This window comes from Parasteatoda tepidariorum, chromosome 6, assembly GCF_982258835.1.
Source record: "Parasteatoda tepidariorum strain Cologne lab strain chromosome 6, Ptep-v5.0, whole genome shotgun sequence".
NCBI classification, from domain to species: Eukaryota; Metazoa; Arthropoda; class Arachnida; order Araneae; family Theridiidae; genus Parasteatoda; species Parasteatoda tepidariorum.
In genome coordinates, this window is record NC_141760.1 from 7,474,497 (window position 1) to 7,492,153 (window position 17,657).

Consider the following 17,657-nt stretch of genomic DNA (forward strand, 5'->3'; position numbering starts at 1 on the left):
TCAGTTTTAGCATTAGTGGTAAATGCCTGACCGACTCCCCTTAAAAAAAAGAAAAACATTACGTGAAGTTACAAAGTCTTATTCATTGTAAAATTTTTTTAAAAATATTCCTTCGAGATTGATTTAAATTTTGACATTATCTAAAAGCATAAAATGGTCCCCAAAAGCTTTCTTTTTAGTCCTAATCCGCATTGTAAGGAGGCGCAAAAAGTAACTTATCCCTGTGTGTTACAAACCCCTAGCTACCCCCTACTCCTCTGCGATGATAGAATTAATATCTCGTCTTTGAGAAAGAATGCTAATAATAAAACACTTAGTCTACCACTTACTTTACTTCCTTCTTTTTCTTTCTTCTTTTTTTTTTAAAAAAAAAAGAAAAAAGTGAGCCATTTTAATAATAACATACGTTGGGCACAAATGAATGTCCCAAAATTTAATCTATTTTGCAAAAGTTGGAAAAAATTGTAAGATTGACGTCATCCTATATCTCCGAATCCTTCGAAATTAGTAAAGAAAAAACTGAGACTTACATATTTTGCAGAAGGACTTAGTTGAGTTTATAGCGCCAGCACAAATTAAAAAAAAAATAATAAAAAAATAATAAAAAAATAGAAAGGAAAAAAATATTTCTCTTTTTACACTCTTTTTCCGGAATGAAGGGTTTTGATGTTGACGAAACAAGGAGCGCGATTTTCGGGAGACTCCAATTGACTTTGTTGCGATAGTTTGGCAGTCTGCCAGAAATTTTGTTCTATCGTCCTTTCGGCTACGGTCGCCGTCACTTGCCAGCCTCATTCTCTAAACGGAGAGCATTTAGAACTAACATTTTGCCGCACGCTTTTCTCTTTGGAGCTCAGGATTTTGGGATCACTTTTGAGGATGATAAATTAATTCGAAGCTCTCTTGGAATAATTTGGAGTATAGTTATAGGGCGTTGGATACCCATCAAAAGGTAAGCGATCGAACATCCTCTTTAAATATTTGCACTTTTACGCTGCTCTTTGAAAGAGTAAATTTATACTTTTTATAAGCACTTTACTTGTAATAAATGTTACGCTTAAGAGATTCTGGAGAGAAAAGAAAGAAAGAAAAAAAAAACTCTACAAATAGTACCATAATATTAAAATAACCAAAATGTTGAAAAGTAATATAATGATGATTACGTTACAATTTATCTTATCCTCGAGGAAAAACTTCTACAGATATTTTTTAAAACTAAAGTTAGAACTAAAACATAATAATTTCTGTAGGTCAACTAATAATTGCTACTAAATTTAACAAATGGCTCATTTAATTCTAGAAGTTTGTCTGTTCACATCGATATCAAATATTTAAATTTTAAAAGAATATAAACTATTTCAACCCTTTTGCTACTGGTCTGCTTGGCCGATAGATCATTCAAATAACTAGCCTAATCGCTATTTTTTAAACTAATTATAGTTTTTTTCTTTTCGAATATGTAAAAGCTACTTCAGTTTAAGTAATGTCAATTGTATGATTTCAGATGAATTTTCAATAATCAACTTATGTGTATTATGTTATTCGGAAACGTCTATTCTTTTCAGCCCCGAAAGAGAGACGAAAAAGATTGATAACCCATTTCATTTTCAACTGGAATAAATCTATTCTTAACTGTAAACTGTTCATGACTATTTACTTTTTCCCGAGTAAGAAGCAGTCCTATGCTATTAGTGTTACAAAAACTTGGTAGTCATGGACATTTCATTTTTCCCGAAAGAAAAATTCAAAGAAACGCCCTTCTTACCAGTTTTTGCTCTTTTCCAACTTGATGTATAATGAAAAGATGCCAACTTACTCCGGATAGCGGATACATATTTTCAAATGGTAGTCTTTTAATGTACGATTCTTGGTTAAGTCAATTTGATTTATAAGGTTTTTACTCACTACTACTTCTAAATAGTACAAAAGCTTATGTGATACACCATTTCGTTGCAGTTAAGCTGTGTCGAGCGTTTTATAAAATATCGGCATAATTAACCAAAAATCTTCAAATTTTACTAAAAATCTACATATCTCTGTGTAATGATCTACCGAAATCTACCAAAAGTCCACAAATCTACAAAATTTGTAGTTCTCCACCGTTTTTTAAATTATTTTATCTTAACTGCAACAGTAGGCATCTCTGTATAATGATTTTCAGTCAGTGGTCGGCAGTAGCGCGCTACAAGCAGTGAAAATAATGTAGTTTGTTTCGTAGTGTGCTACTTTCTTCGTAGTTGTAGCGTAATGTGCTACTCTTTTAAAAAAAAGTAATGTAGTGAGTAGTGTGATAAAAAAAAAACAGTAGGGATTCCTACTTTTATTGTTAGTTTAGTAAAGAAACACGGCTCTAACGCAATTAATTTTTCGAATTGGATGGGTACAAATCTTCGCTGGTCTGTCAATGGATGCAATAAAAATGACCCTTTGGCTGCAGCTGACCGTTAACAGGAATTACGTATTTAAAATCGCGTATAACTAATATTTCAAATATCCATTACGAAAAATAGATCATTATTCAATTTGGTCACCCTTCCACTTGTGAGTAAACACTCGTAAAACTTGAAGTTATTTAAAAGGAAGGGAACGAATATCCCATGTACTTAATTTCTTAGAGGAAATAAAAGAGCATTAAACAATTTAAAAATTTTTTAGTATTTGATAACTTTGCATTTCTTAAATTAAATATTCGCTGTAGAAAAAGGCATAAAAAGGTGAAGATTAAATTAACAAAAAAAAATTTTTTTTTTGGAATAACATTCTGAATCAGGTAAACACGAATACATATTTCTTAATTATTCCATTACGTTTAATGCAAGTTCTTCTCCTCAAAGTAGTGAAATACTACAACAATTCCAAAGTAGATTTTAATCATTAAATCAAAAAAAGTAATTGTAGTTAACTACATTTGTAACAAAATAGTTTATTACATAGCAGTAAACTAATGTAATAATCACTGCTTTCATCCCAGATTCTTTCACCAGATAAATGTTTTTTAAAAAAAGAGAAATTTTTGCCACTACTTTTATTTAAGTATTCATGACATTAAGCAAAATAGATTTTTGTTACAAGCAATAAGTTCAAAAACGTTAAAGGAGATGTATATGATTGCCTTAAATTCTGCTGTTACAGTTTTCAGTATATGGATGTCTTGAAAAACTAATATATTAATGTTTCGATGTAAATTAGAAGCACTCGTAAAATAATTTTATATGAAGCATTAATATAAATTTTAACTACGAAAGGTGTTGTTCTCCAGACTGCATAAAAATAAATCAATATTCAAAAGATTAATTGAACTATATTGGTCATTTCTTAAAGTTCTTAAAAAAATTTAATAAACACACTAATTTTCAAAAAAAAAACTGCTTTTGTACTAGGGGTGCTAATTCCTCCGCTTTCAGCAAAAGTTTTTATAAATTGGTAGGGAATAAAATAGTAGAATAAGGGTAATTACGTCTACTTTTTTAAAGATTCATCACGACATACATTTTCTTGTCTTGTCTTGAAATTTGAGCTGGGCACCAGGGCCGCGCAGCGACCTCTATCCCAGCCATCATGTTTCTTTTATATTTGTGGTAGATCTTTAAGATTAGCAGTCTATGTAGTGGCTGTTATTGGGATTCAAGCACCCTGCTTGAGAAAATAATAATGATAGAAATTATAAGAAGCGGGCTTCGGATGTACAGTGAGCAGCTATTGGTCTTAATTTTATGTCTTTTTTGTAACTTTCAAAATTGAATATCGGGTTGAAGTTCACTGCACGAGATACATTTTATAAAGTTACATTTCATATGATATTTTGAATTTTTAATATGTAGTGATTTGAAGAATTGCTAAAAATGAAAAATGCTAAACTAAATATAACTTAAATTTCGTTAGCATTAGAAAATATTTTTTTTACAAAGCGGAATAAGTTGACGTCGCTGTTGTTTCCAACTACTGGAAAAATTATTTCGGAGAGTATACATTTTTTACCACATAGTTAATCCTAATACATGGTCTTTCAATTGATTGAGCCATTATTCCCATTCAACTTGAAATTACGACTTTGTTATGAGAGTCATCATGGTCATTTGAAAATGGAGTTAGTAGAAGATAGTTGAGTTGGTGCTTAGATAAATGTGACAATCAAATTGATATTTAACAATTACATGTGTTAGGGAAAACTTATATAAAATATTTACATTACATACACAGCCGCTTTAGTGAATGTCCGAAATATATCCGATTTGATATTTTATTCGTTGATGTTATTACATTTATTTGATATTTTAATATCTGCCAAGGATAGACTAGGAGAAACATCAGTATTTGGAGTACCGGTTAAATGCATAACGGACAGTGACACTAGACCTTAAAAAGCATTGATGGGCGGCATATCGGGCCCTGGCACTTGACCTTAAAATATTGTGATATCGGGCATATCGCGCCCTGGCACTTGACCTTAAAAAAAACATTGATGTAGGGCAGGGGTGGCGAACCTTTATACACCAACGTACCAATTTTTCTAAAAAAATTGTTTAATGAGGTCATAGACGTGCCTTCAAATAATTTTGATTTCGTGATTATTGAGAAAATAATAATACTAAATACTATCAACTCAAAACTCTTTATTTACATTGAAAAAAAAAAATACATTTTGCCATGTCTTAAAACAACATAAAGTAACATCAGTGTGATTTCTGTTGTTGCAGATTAGATGACAAATAACTTATATTAAGTTATTTGTCTTCTAAAGGTTAGCTTAAACAGAACTGTTATTATTATTTTTTTTTGCTAGTTATTTATTTTTAGCTTGTTTTTTATGGTTATTAATTGTTTTATAGCATTAATTGTTAATTTTTTTACTAATAATTGTTTATTATTTTGTTTGTTTTTATGAATTTTAATTTAATTGTTACATATGCTTCATAGTGTAATAACATTTGTGTAATAACAATTCTTAGTGTAATAACAATTGTGATCGGTGGCGTGCCCAAAATATTGTGTCTCGTGCCATAAATGGCACGCGTGCCATTGGTTCGCCATCCCTGATGTAGGGCATTCCGAGCAAATGTATACCGGGCAGTGGCACGTACCTAGACCTAGTATATATTTAAAACATTTACCAAAGCGACCATGTGATTGTCAAAAACCACCAATTTCGGCCATTCACAGTAACATACACATAAGTAAAGTTGTTCACGTTCTTTGTCACTTAAAAATCGTAGTCTGCTTTGAATTGTGTTCTTTTGTCCTCTTCAGACGTATCGAATAGGAAGATATTAAATTCGGTTACGTTGCATTGTTAAGCCTTGTTAAAGAAGTTTAAGATTAATTTCGCCGTATGTTGATTGGTTATCTTCTTGTAAAGAATAAAAAAATCTGGAAAAAAAATGCGAGGTATTTCAGTTCTTTCTGACTTATTAAAAATTATAAAACAGCAAAAAGTATGCTATTTATAGGCTGATTATGGGGTTTCTATTCAAATACAGGATTGCTTGAATCCTGGAAAAAGAACCAGAAGTAAAACCACTTCATTTCGAGATTTCTCAAAAAATAAAGTAAGATTTTATTATTTTTAATTATAAACTAACAATCATTGTTTACTTTTTTTTTAAGATTAGAATTATTCCAGTATTTTTAAGTTTTGGTAGTCAGAAATATTTTACTCTTTCCCAAAACAAAATCGATATGAATCAGTTTCACTACTAGTTTTTTTTACTTTTCCGGGGTGCAAACAGTCCTGCAAATAGCAATTTTTTTTTCCTTGGAAACAGTGCGTATTTAAAAATTAATACAAAAAATAAAACAAGAAGTAAACTAAAGGTTCAGTTTTATCGGACTTTACATAAAATAAAACTGTATAACTTAGAACATTTAGTTCTAAATAATTATATTTCAAACTTGTAGCAATATCTGACAGCCAGACTGTGTAAATTTTAAAATTTGTTTGTTAGTTCAAAAATTTGTTTGTTATTTTCAAAATTCAATACAAATACGATCACTTTCATTTGAAATAAATTCCTTAAAATGGCTTTTCTTTAAACCCTTGCATGACACTGTTTAAACTCCGCTGTGTTACAACGTGGCATACGTGCCATGGGTTGGTATCCATGATAAAGATAATCAATTTTGGGATTGACTAGAACATAAATTAATCCTTTGCAAGTTGATATCAAACATTAAGTCGTGGTGGCTGAGGGGATAGAGCATTCGCCCTCCAATGAGGTGAACCAGGTTCAAATCCCAGTGGTGTCTGGTCGATACAAATTCCGTGCCCGGCTCGCACTGACTACAGTGCTGACAAAATATATCCTCAGCGGTAGACGGATCATGGGTTAGAGTCCCCTTGCCACCAGGCTAACAGTGAGAGGTTTTCGTGGTTTTTCTCTCTGTGTAACACAAATGCGGATTAGTTCCGTCAAAAAAGCCCTCCATGAAGGCAAATTTCTCCCAACACTTGATCCAGGAGTTCCCTTGTCTTCTGGATTGGGTTCAGAATGACAAGGCTAGGGAGTTGAGCATTAGTAGCAGTAAACTCAAAAAATTAGGTTGGCTGCTCAACGACGCGGTTATAAAAAAGCATTAAATTGTAAAAATTTTGGCATTCAGAGTTATGGATTAATTATAGGTAGTGAGTAGAACAATTATAATTGAATTGGAGATTTCGAAAGGAAAGGGTTAACATTTCTTTTCAATTATTTCTAGATATTTATGTTCTATATCTAGATGTTCCAGATATTTACTACAAATGGGCGTTCGTACCTTTTCGCTATGAGTGCCATAATTTTCCGTCGTCAGGGTGATATCGTTTAATAACCGGCCCAATCTGCTTTAAACTGCCATTGGCTAATATTTCATTGACCTACATTGGATTTATATATACAATAGATTTTGAACCCGTTTAATATATTAGGTTTACCGGAAAGTTCCGTCTGCGACAGAACATTCCCCTTTCGTTTAATTGTGTCGGATAGTTTCTAATTTGAATGACTATGCTTATGCTCATTTGCTGTCTCCTCTTTCAGCTGGAGGTGAATTAAAGGTTAAATACCCATTTTCTTTTATAAAAAAAGTTTTTTTTCTGTATTACTGTAAAATGTGAAGTGTACTTTGGCGGACAGAACTTTACGATAGACCTAATATTTTTCTTAGACATTTTTCTTCGATTTACAAATCGGTAGGTAAAAAAACCTGAAAATAGAAATGGTATAATTACCTCACCATTAAATTCTATTAAGATTACTCAAGCTTAAGGTGATTTTATTAATCTTGTGCACATGATTTGAAAAATAACGTTACAGTTGCTTCAATAGGAATCTGCTTTTTATCTTAATTGAATCAGAAAGATGATTAATGCATATATCGTTTGTTATTTCAAGCGATAAAAATAATCACAGGTATGATTTATTCTATCTTAATCTAAGGAATACGTGTAATACATTCTACAGTATACTCTCGATATCTCGAACTTCTATATCCTACCCAAAAATTGGATCAGCTGTTCAACGACGGTAATAAAATAAAATATAATATAAAAATATAAAATAAAACTTCCATATCTGAGCCGTGATGGTTCAGGTGATAGAGCTTTTGCTTTCCAATGAGGTGTACCGGGTTCGAATCCCAGCGATGGCTGGTCGATACGAATTCCGCATCCGGCTTGCACTGACCACAGTAGGGGAGAGTGGGGTCAATTGTAACATTTTTTACTTAACTATTTTTAACTAACAAAAAATCCAATATATTATTAGTATTAATTGACAGACGAGTAAAGTAGACTATCCTCTACTAAAAAAAAAAAAAACTTATTTTAAATGTTATTATATTAGTTATTAACAATTTTTGACAGTCGTGCACTTGTTACAATTGTCCCCACTTACAATTGTAACAGTTCATAAATTCAACTAAGACACAGTTAATTATACATATTATCATAGTTGTGATATATTTTTTTATTGATCAAAATAGTAGTGATATTTTAGGAGTAAAAATAATAATCAGCAGAGACCTAAAGGGTTAAACTTTTAACTTTAAGGGGTTAAAAATTTTAATATATGCTGTGAAGGGTGACAAATAAAATAATGCACATGCAACTTAATATAAATGATATAGAAAACTATTGGTGGTTCTTAAAGAGTTTAGTGATGGTTTGTAAACATAAGATTATTTACTTTCAGCTGTTACAATCGTCCCTTTACTTACTGTTACAATCGTCCCCAAGACGCCATTTCAGTTTCATTTGTTAAAAACAATGCTAGTTAATTAACAAAGCTAATTTTTTTTTGAAATGTTAATTAAGGTTTCCACTTATATATTCGGTTAATAATTTTTATTTGTTTAAACAAAATTACTTTGTTACAATATAATATTCTAATACCAGAAAAAGTACTTACGTAGCGTGAAAATATCTTTTGTGATGTAACTCTTTCAAAAGTACATAAAAATGGTTGCCAGCAGGGGTGTACATGTAGATTTATTAAATACACCTCGTGCGCCACCTAGGAACCAAATCTAGGACCCGACACTTGAAATTTTTGCTCTGTTACAATCGTACCCTGTTACAATTGACCCCACTCTCCCCTACTGACGAAAAAATATCCACTATTGTAGACAGATCATGGGTTAGAATCCTCTTGTCGTCAGGCTAACCGTGGGAAAATTTCGTGGTTTTCCTTTCCATGTAATGCAAATGCGGCTTAGTTCCATAAAAAGTCCACAACGAAGACAAATTTCTCCCAAAACTGCGAAGGCTACAGAGTTGAACATTAGTAGTCAGAAGCCCAAGGGTTGGCTGTTCAACGACGATTATGTAAAACTTCGATATCTCGAAAAACCTTGTTATGTCAGAAAAAAAAAAAACTTTTCCCCTTACTATTACTTATCCATCTAATATTAATTTTAACTACGTGGAAGAGTTTTTTGTCAGACCCTTGTTCAGTCGAATACTTTTCGAAGTAAAAATGAATTTTTTCAGAAAAATCAATCTGGCGTACCAAAACTCAACATAACTGCGTCAAAAGAAAAAAATGCTGCCTACATATTAAAACGTTTCATGAAATGCTTCGAGAACATGGAAGGGGATGACTTGGCTGCTATTTTTCGAATAGAAAAATTGATTGATGAGTCATTTCGAAAACGGTGTCGACAGATGGTGGAATTTTTTTTTTTTTTTTTAACAAACACTATTCATGTAAGTTTATTCTAAACGAACTCTTTTGCATTGAATGCATAATTATTTTCGCGTTGATTTTATAAATGAAATTATCATTGATAAATTTCTAAAAATTGTCACTGCTTGAATCATTGCCGAACTTGTTATCTCTAAAACTCGCTATCTCGAAATTTTTTTTATCGTCCCTTCAACTTTGTGACATCAAAAGTGTATATGCATTTTTTAATATCGTATATCAAGCCTTTCGTAAAAGTATCCCGACTAAAATTAGATAATATATGGGTTAAATAACAACTTAATTTTAATCAGTCACCTTTCATACACTTTATAACTCCTGTTTCGATGGGTCAACTGTTCATTCATAGTAACTGAGACTGGCTCTTTGAAAGCAACTACCAATCGCTATGTAATACAATCGTAAAATCTGTCATTAATAAACGGCCATTTTGAATCAATCTAAATAACGCTGATTAAATCTAGTTTTTAAATATTATTAATAGCAAATAAAATACTATTAATGTGTATCTGATATCCATAATTTTTTACTTTGAAAAATTGAATGAAAATTATGAAATTCGTATTGTAAATTAAATTGTTTTGAACACGAATTATAAATCTCGGTCAAAATGGCGATTGTTGTCAATAACTGCACAATAATGGAGGCTGTCTAACAAAAGAGCAGGCTTGATAATCTTCCCTTATAGTTTTGATTAATATAATTTAAAATATTTCTTTTTTTTTTAAATTTTGTTTTCAAAAGCTTAAAACGCGCACTTTCACACTCATTTAAATAAAAAAAAATTGGTAAAAGTTTAAAATATTTAAAAAATAAAACATTTTGTACATTCTTTTAAGATAAGATCTCTGTTATACGGTTCCTTGGGGTATTCATCCACTTTTCCCTCGAGGTTAATATCTTCCTTACCTGTACTGTGCATGATTCTTTATCGCCTCAGGAGATCATCGCCAACAAAACCAATTATTTTTATTTCTTGAAATGTCGGATGCTATTTAGGCAAAGTATGAAATAATCGTTCTGATGAGGTTATTATGTAAATGATGTGCATGTTACTGTGAATGACCGAAATCGGTGGTTGTTGAATTTCACCGGTGAATGTTGACAATTAAATTAGTCGCTTTGGTGAATGTCCGAAATATTTATTACATCCGATTTGATATTAATTTATTCATGGATATAATTACATTTATTCGATATTTTAATACTTACTGACGATAGATTAGAACAAACATCAGTGTTTGGAGTATCGGGAAAATATATACCGGGCAATAGCACTTCACTTTAAAAAAGCATCAGTGTAGGGTATACCGGGCAAATGTATACCGGGCAGTGGCACTTGACCTTAAAAAACCATCAGTGTAGGGTATACCGGGCAGTGGCACTTGACCTTAAAAGAAACATCAGCGTAGGGTATACCAGGCAGTGGCACTTGACCTTAAAAAACATCAGTGTAGGGTATATCGGGCAAATGTATACCGGGCACTGGCACTTGACCTTAAAAAAACATCAGCGTTGGGTATACCGGGCAGTGGCACTGATCCTTAAAAAAACATCAGTGTAGGGTATACCGGGCAAATGTATACCGGGCAATGGCACTTAACCAGACCTAGTATGACTAGACCTTTGGTAAATGTCCGAAATATATACTAGGTCTAGTGCCACTTTTGCTATAGCTTAAATATTTAAAAAAAAATAAACAAGGCGTTTTAATCAATTTTAAACTGATAACGAAATTATTGCTTTAAAATTAAAAAATAATAATAAAAACTGCGCCAGATAAGAGTAATTGGAGTTGCTTTATACAGCGCATGTGCGGAAATTTTTAAAATTTTTTTTTTTCCAGGTGCATCTAAAAGTGGATGAATATCCCAAGACACCCTGTTATACGCATGAATATTTCGCAAGTTTCATAAACATTCAAAAGCATAAATTACGTCATTTAATTGTTTTAATTACAAAAGAGTATATCGCTAAAATGTTTATAAATTTTGTGTTTAGAAATCGTAAAATAGACAATATATTTTCAAAACTTATTGGCCATACTATGTTCTTATTTTGGGCCAATCTATGTTTACATTTGCACACTAAAAACTAACATAACTAAATCTTTAAAAAAAAATTTATTCAACTATATATCCAGGAGGAAAATAAGTTAAATTGCATTGAAGTTAAGCTGTACTTTATTTTAATTATCTAATTTGATAAATATTTACCGGAAGCCCATTAAAAACTCCGGCTTCCATTGCCGTAATTGCTCAGCCGGACGTATTAATTTCAAGTTTCGAGACTATCTCTTTACTAAATGAAAATGATGCCAAGGGAGAAGATTAAACTGAGTTTGGCGTCAATTTAATAGGTATTCCTCTGGTTTCTGAACTCAGCTAAATTCCAGGATTTTAGATCTATTTCCTGAGTTAATTGAGAACAGGGGCGGATCCAGAAATTTTTCCTGTAGGGGGGGGGTCATAGACTCAAATCCCTCCCACAATTAATTCTTTAAAAAAAAAAATTTTTTTTAATATTTTTTTTGGAAAATAAACTGGGGTTTCTAATGATAGTAGTCTTCTCATTCATTTTTTTCATAATGAACAATGGAACAATACATAAATAATTCAAGTATTCAAAATCTTTAAATAATAAATGTAATGCGTTTTTAAGAAACTTTGACAAATCTGTCAATGGTTTTTTCAACATCCAAATTAATTTCTCGATGAATGTTTAATAATGTGAGTCCATTTAATCGTTCTTGATTTTGAGTTGCTCTAAGTCAAGTTTTGAGAAGCCATCTTCACCTTTATACAATCTTTGGTTAAACCTGTTGAAGCGCTCTTGGAGCACTCGGTGAGCTTCAACATTATTAATGTTTACAATGAAACTATAACGAATTTCGTTTTAATCTTTTGGATTATGATTCTTGAAACAGTGAAGAACATAATTAGATGAAGAAAAAAAAAATTATTTTTCTGACCTACCTAGGTGTATATGGGCCCTTAAATAATTTTTAAAATATTTTATTCCTTTTGTAAACTATTAAAAAAATTAATTTTTTTTTTCAATTTGGGGGGGGGGGGTCATAAGGGCCGCTGGATCCACCACTGATTGAGAAAGGTCAATCTATAGCAATGAATGGAAAAGGGAAAATGCTGATGTAGGTATATACTTTAAAGGTCGATAAACGCGCATATATTTTTTTTTTCAAAAGGGATAGTTAACAATATTTTTTTGTTCTTTTGATACATGTGCTGTTAATCTCTTCAGACGAGAGATGCACGTCTTCTGAACACCCTGACAAATACTCGATACCCAAGGGCGCCGGCAGCAGGGTGCAAGGGGGTGCACTTGCACCCCCCTGGCTTTTTTTTGAAACAAAGGAATACAGAAAAACAATTTTGTTACAAATTTTTTTTACTGAAAATATTTTTATTCGAAAACAAATAAGTAATTATTGATACATAACAATTAAAAAATTGTTTAATCAAACAAGAATTGTAATCTTCTTGTTTGCTGTTCAAATCTGTTTATAACTTTTTCAATGAATTCTGAGTCATCTCTGATTCTTTTCTTACTGACCATGCACAAACTACTTAATCTCTCGTGAGACATTGTAGACCGATTCCATATTTTGATGCGTCTCATTGATGCTTCTCACAAACTGTAAAACTTCATCAACACAATAAGTACCAATGCTAAGCTTGCACAAATACGCTAGTATACGAAACTACTGTTTTTAGTTATTTGTGTTTCAAAGTCAGTAGCTATTCCAGCGCTATCTATACAGTTTCTAGTGGCAAAATTTGCAAGTACGTGAAATTCGTACTTTTTTTAAAATATCTTGTTAACAATGAAGAATTGAATCTTGAAAGAAATTAACAGATGAAAGTATATGTAATAACAAAACAAAATGTAATGACAGAATATTTTTTTTGGGTGGGGGGGGGTAGTTTGTTAGAGGGTTGCACCCCCTTTTATATTATTCTGCCGGCGCCCTTGTCGATACCCACAACCATAAAAAGTTGAAAACTGGTGACTGATTTTTCTGAAGGAAGGGCCGTCATTTGACTGTTGTAGTTCCTAAGAAAAAAGTGGTGATAAAACTATTTTATTATTATAATGAGCAAAAAAGAGCCCTTTAGGAATAATTTTGATCTAATGATTGGATTTTTTACGTTCCCAGGCGTGGGGTGACCTTAAACACACTAATTAATTTGTGTAGTGTAGACGATATTTTAAGTTACGAAATTGGTCACAAAACTTGCTTTTTCCGAATAAACATCCCTTTTTTGTTGTTGACGGATACCGATTTCTGACCCCCAAAATATAAGAGGTAGGCGCAATTCTGGAGGTATGTTCCAAATAGTTTGTTCAGGAGAGCTGTCCAATGCTAGAATCCCTAATGTTAATTTTACGTTTTGCGTATTTTGCCATATTCCGAAAATGTTTTAAGCCAATTGAAAAAATTATAAAATGCATAAAAAGATATAAATATGTAAAAAATTATAAAACGAATTATGAAATGGGCTTATTCAAGGATAATTCCATGCAAAAAATAACTTAAACTAAATATATATTAGTCTTTATTATTTCTTTTCACAATAATCGAAAAAATTTTGAACTGCAGGGCATAATATTTTTTTATTTTATTTTAAAGAATGTAATTTTGAATAGCAAAATACAAAATGTGTGAGAAATTAGTCAAATAGCTCTTGAGAAATCGAACTTTAAAAATACGGCTTCTTTAAACTATTGAGAAATTATTTATTTATCGGATTGCGGCCAACCCCTATATTTTGAGGGTCAGAAATCTAAATTCATCGAAAAAAAAGCATGTTTATAACGTTTTTGTGCCTGATTTCGTAGTTTAAAATATCGTCTGCACCAATTAATTAGCATATTCGAGGTTATTCCCTTGATTCATTACGATTGAGCCCTTGAATGGCTTGAATATCCGATCGTTAGATCAAAAGTTATCTTAATAAGAGGCAATTTTTTTTCCTTTATTGAAATGTACATTTTTTTGACAAATAATATATTATACCACATAAATTTTTCAAAATTTTAACTTAAATGTTTGCTTGTAAAATCTTTTACTAGTCAATATACGTTATAATTGTTAATTCGTGGTAGTCAGAATATATTACTTCACCCTAAATCAAGCTAGAAATGAAGTTATAACTTCCAGTTATTCTTTTTTCCGGAGTTACAACTTTGTTAAGACAAACGAAACCTTAATAAAGTTTGCTTCCGATATAATTTAATAAAAAATTTTGTGAAGTTTTTACTTTAATATACATCAGTATAATCATAGAAAAATATAAAAACTTCGCTGCCTATGCTATTTCCAGCTACCGCGCTGAACTACTTCTCATTTCGTCCTCAGGTGAAAAATATCAGGATCCAAGAGGACGGATAGCACATTCTTATTCTATATTCTTGTTTTGTTTGAGTGAAAAGATACAAATAATTAAAATGACTTCGTCAGCAGAAAACTAGAGTTTGTTTTTCTATGTATTTTTTATAAAATGATTATTTTCTAACTAACTGCCTTCAGCAACCAGCTTAGTCCCTTTTCAAAATTTTATTTTACAGTACGCTAAAAAAATAAATAAATAAAAAAAATCGGACCACCCTGAATAACTTTTGATCCAATGATCAGATCTTCACGTTCTAGGACTAAATCTTAATAGTTCGAGGGCGCGACCTAATTAATAACTGCAGACGATATTTTAAGTTGCGAAATCAGACAAAAAAACGTACTTTTTCTGAATAAACGTACTTTTTTTTCGGCGGATTTTTGACCTCCAAAATATAGGGCCAGCCTCAATCTGGAAAATATGGACCCAATAGTTTGGTCAGGAGAGCTGTCGAAAGTTTCGACACCTCAATGTTAATATTACTTTTTGCGTATTTCGTTTTATCTCGAGAACTTTTTAATAGAATTGAAAAGATTTTGCACACTATTATAAAATTCATTCTTTCGAAGATAATTCCAGGCTAAAATTATTAAGGACAACAATAAAAATGAATATAAATAAATACTTAAGATATAACTAATTTTTGACACTACTTTAATTATTACTTTAGACTACCTAAGAAAGTGAATAATAATTTTAGTATTGCTAATAGATAAAGAAATACCTGAGTTTATGGTACCACATGAGAGAAATATCTATAGAACAGGTACCTCTTACGTTCATTCGCATTGCATAGATGCTAATTTCTTCAGATTATCTCAAAAATCTTGTTCTAATTTTTTAAGTTATAGAAGAAATTAATATTTTTTCTTAATATTTATTATTTATTAATATTTTTTCTTTTGGTTCTTAAACTTATAAATTTGTTTAAAATGCTTTGACTACCCCTATGAATAAATTAATTAAACACGTATATAATATGATGATTATGTGATAGTGTGCGTACCATTTAAGGAAATCGTCCTGGGAAAACATAAAAGTTAGCATGTATACTATTGGACAGATAATGTCACATGATATAACCATTAATAAACAAAAAAGTACCCGAAGCCTGTGATGATTACCAGCATGTAATTAATAAAAGTTATGTTAGTATTTAGTTGTAAATTATTTATTTGTACCTCATTGAACGGCATTTATACTTTTTTCATATGTTCGCTGTTATTATTACGCTTTTTACTTTCACTACTGTTTAAAGTAATAGGCTAAAAGTTGTTTTCTTTTATTAAAATTTAAAATAATTATACGATTTTACCATGCAGCATTTTGTAATAAAACTAGGTCACATTAACTTAAAATTCCCTTCATTATTTTTAGAAAATAATACTGATTCAGAAGCATTTGTCAACAGCACAAACCAAATCGCAAAATTTCTTATCCTGATTAGCTTTCGCGTCTATAAAAGCTCTTGAAAAGTTATGAATTAAAGAGTAAAGTTAATCTCATTAAAGTGCATCAACATATCGCCTAACTAAAATACCCTTAAGTGCGCAAAACAGACGATTTAAGTTGAGCTATGAACTGCAACTTAGTAATCTTACAAAATAAATTAAGTTTTCTTCCCTAAAACAACTTTTAAAGACGATGAATATATTTTATTTTAACGAAACTCTTTAAAATGGCAAATCATTTATTACGGGGAAATGTATCGCTTAATCATCTCAATACGAAGTAAAATGAATTTCGTAAAATAATGTTCCCTTGCCTCTTTTTTAAAACCAATTTAATCGGAAAAAATCACAAGAAAACAACTGTTTCTTAAAAAAAAACACACAATAAATAATTTAAATTAATTGATGTGATTAAATAGTAATAATGTACAGTGCGCAAAAAAAATAAATAAACTGACAACACCTAATAACTTTTGATCTCATGATCGAATCTTCATGTTATCAATCTTAATGGTTCGAGAGGTTGACCTCAAATATGCTATTTATTTAGTGTAGATGATATTTTAAGTTCAAAAATCAGACACAAAAACGTACTTTCTCTGAAAAAACAAAATTTTTTTAACTGATTCGGATTTCTGACCCCCAAAATATAGGGGGTAGCCGCAATTTCGGAAATGTGGCCCAATAGTTTTGTCAGGAAAGCGATTTAAAATTTGGACCTCTAAATGCTTTTTTTTACGTATTTGTCCATATTTCCAGAAATTTTTAAGCGAATTGAAAAACTTTTGCACGCAATTATAAAATTTATTTGTCTTAAGATAATTCCATGCAAAAAATAGCTTTTAGTAAATATTTATTATTTTTTATTTAACAATATTCGAAAAAATTTAGAATTGGAAGGTATGCAATTTGTTACATAATTTCAAGGAATATATATATATATTTCTTTTTTTCGAATGGCATGCACTGAACTTTATTCGTTTCGCCTTAGAAGATGCCAGAGTTGTTACTCATTTCGCGTTACCCAGTGGGCACCTGTGAACCAAAGTCACGGAGGCGAGTAACATTGCCCACGCCACACTGACACATACCGTTCATACGGTGGGCCACATTCACTCATCACACACAACAGAGGACAACACAAGAGAGAGAAACATCCATGCCCAGAGCGGGATTCGAACCCACGAGCATTGGCTTCGCAGTCAGGCACACTAACAGCTCGGCCGGCATTTCAAGGAATATAATTTCACATTGAAAAATACAAAATTTGAGTGCAATTCGGTTCTTGAAAAATAAAATTTATAAAAAAGGATTATTTTTAAAATTCGATTTGATGAGTCCTAGAGATCCGATTCTTAGATCAAAAGTTATTCAGAGTGGTCTGTTTTTTTCCCGCATTGTATAAAACAAAATATAATTAAAACTTATTCAAATAGTTTAATTGAAACCGAGTTTAATTTATTGGAATAAATTAATATTTCCCCCATAGGTTCTCAAAATAAAGTAATATTTTCTTAAGAAAAATAGCTGTTCGATTTAGAAATGTCTTGTTTACTTATTAAGAAAAAAGAAAAAAATTTGGTTTAGTTATCATAATATTCTACCAGAATGTCGCT

At 31.2% G+C, this 17,657-nt stretch overlaps 1 protein-coding gene across 6 annotated transcripts in view; it reads left to right on the plus strand.

Moving 5' to 3' along the window:
• Positions 1-753: 753 nt before the first annotated feature.
• Positions 754-17,657, plus strand: part of EndoA (SH3 domain containing GRB2 like, endophilin-A) — a 128,627-nt gene continuing 111,723 nt past the window's right edge. For 5 of the 6 annotated variants that reach the window (XM_071179105.2, XM_071179110.2, XM_071179115.2 and 2 more), the window contains exon 1: positions 754-952. The gene's annotated coding sequence lies outside the window, so the exon portion shown is untranslated. Of the gene's footprint in view, positions 953-5,477; positions 5,547-17,657 lie in introns of all 6 variants that reach the window. The other variant, XM_087165379.1, reaches the window with a different exon arrangement.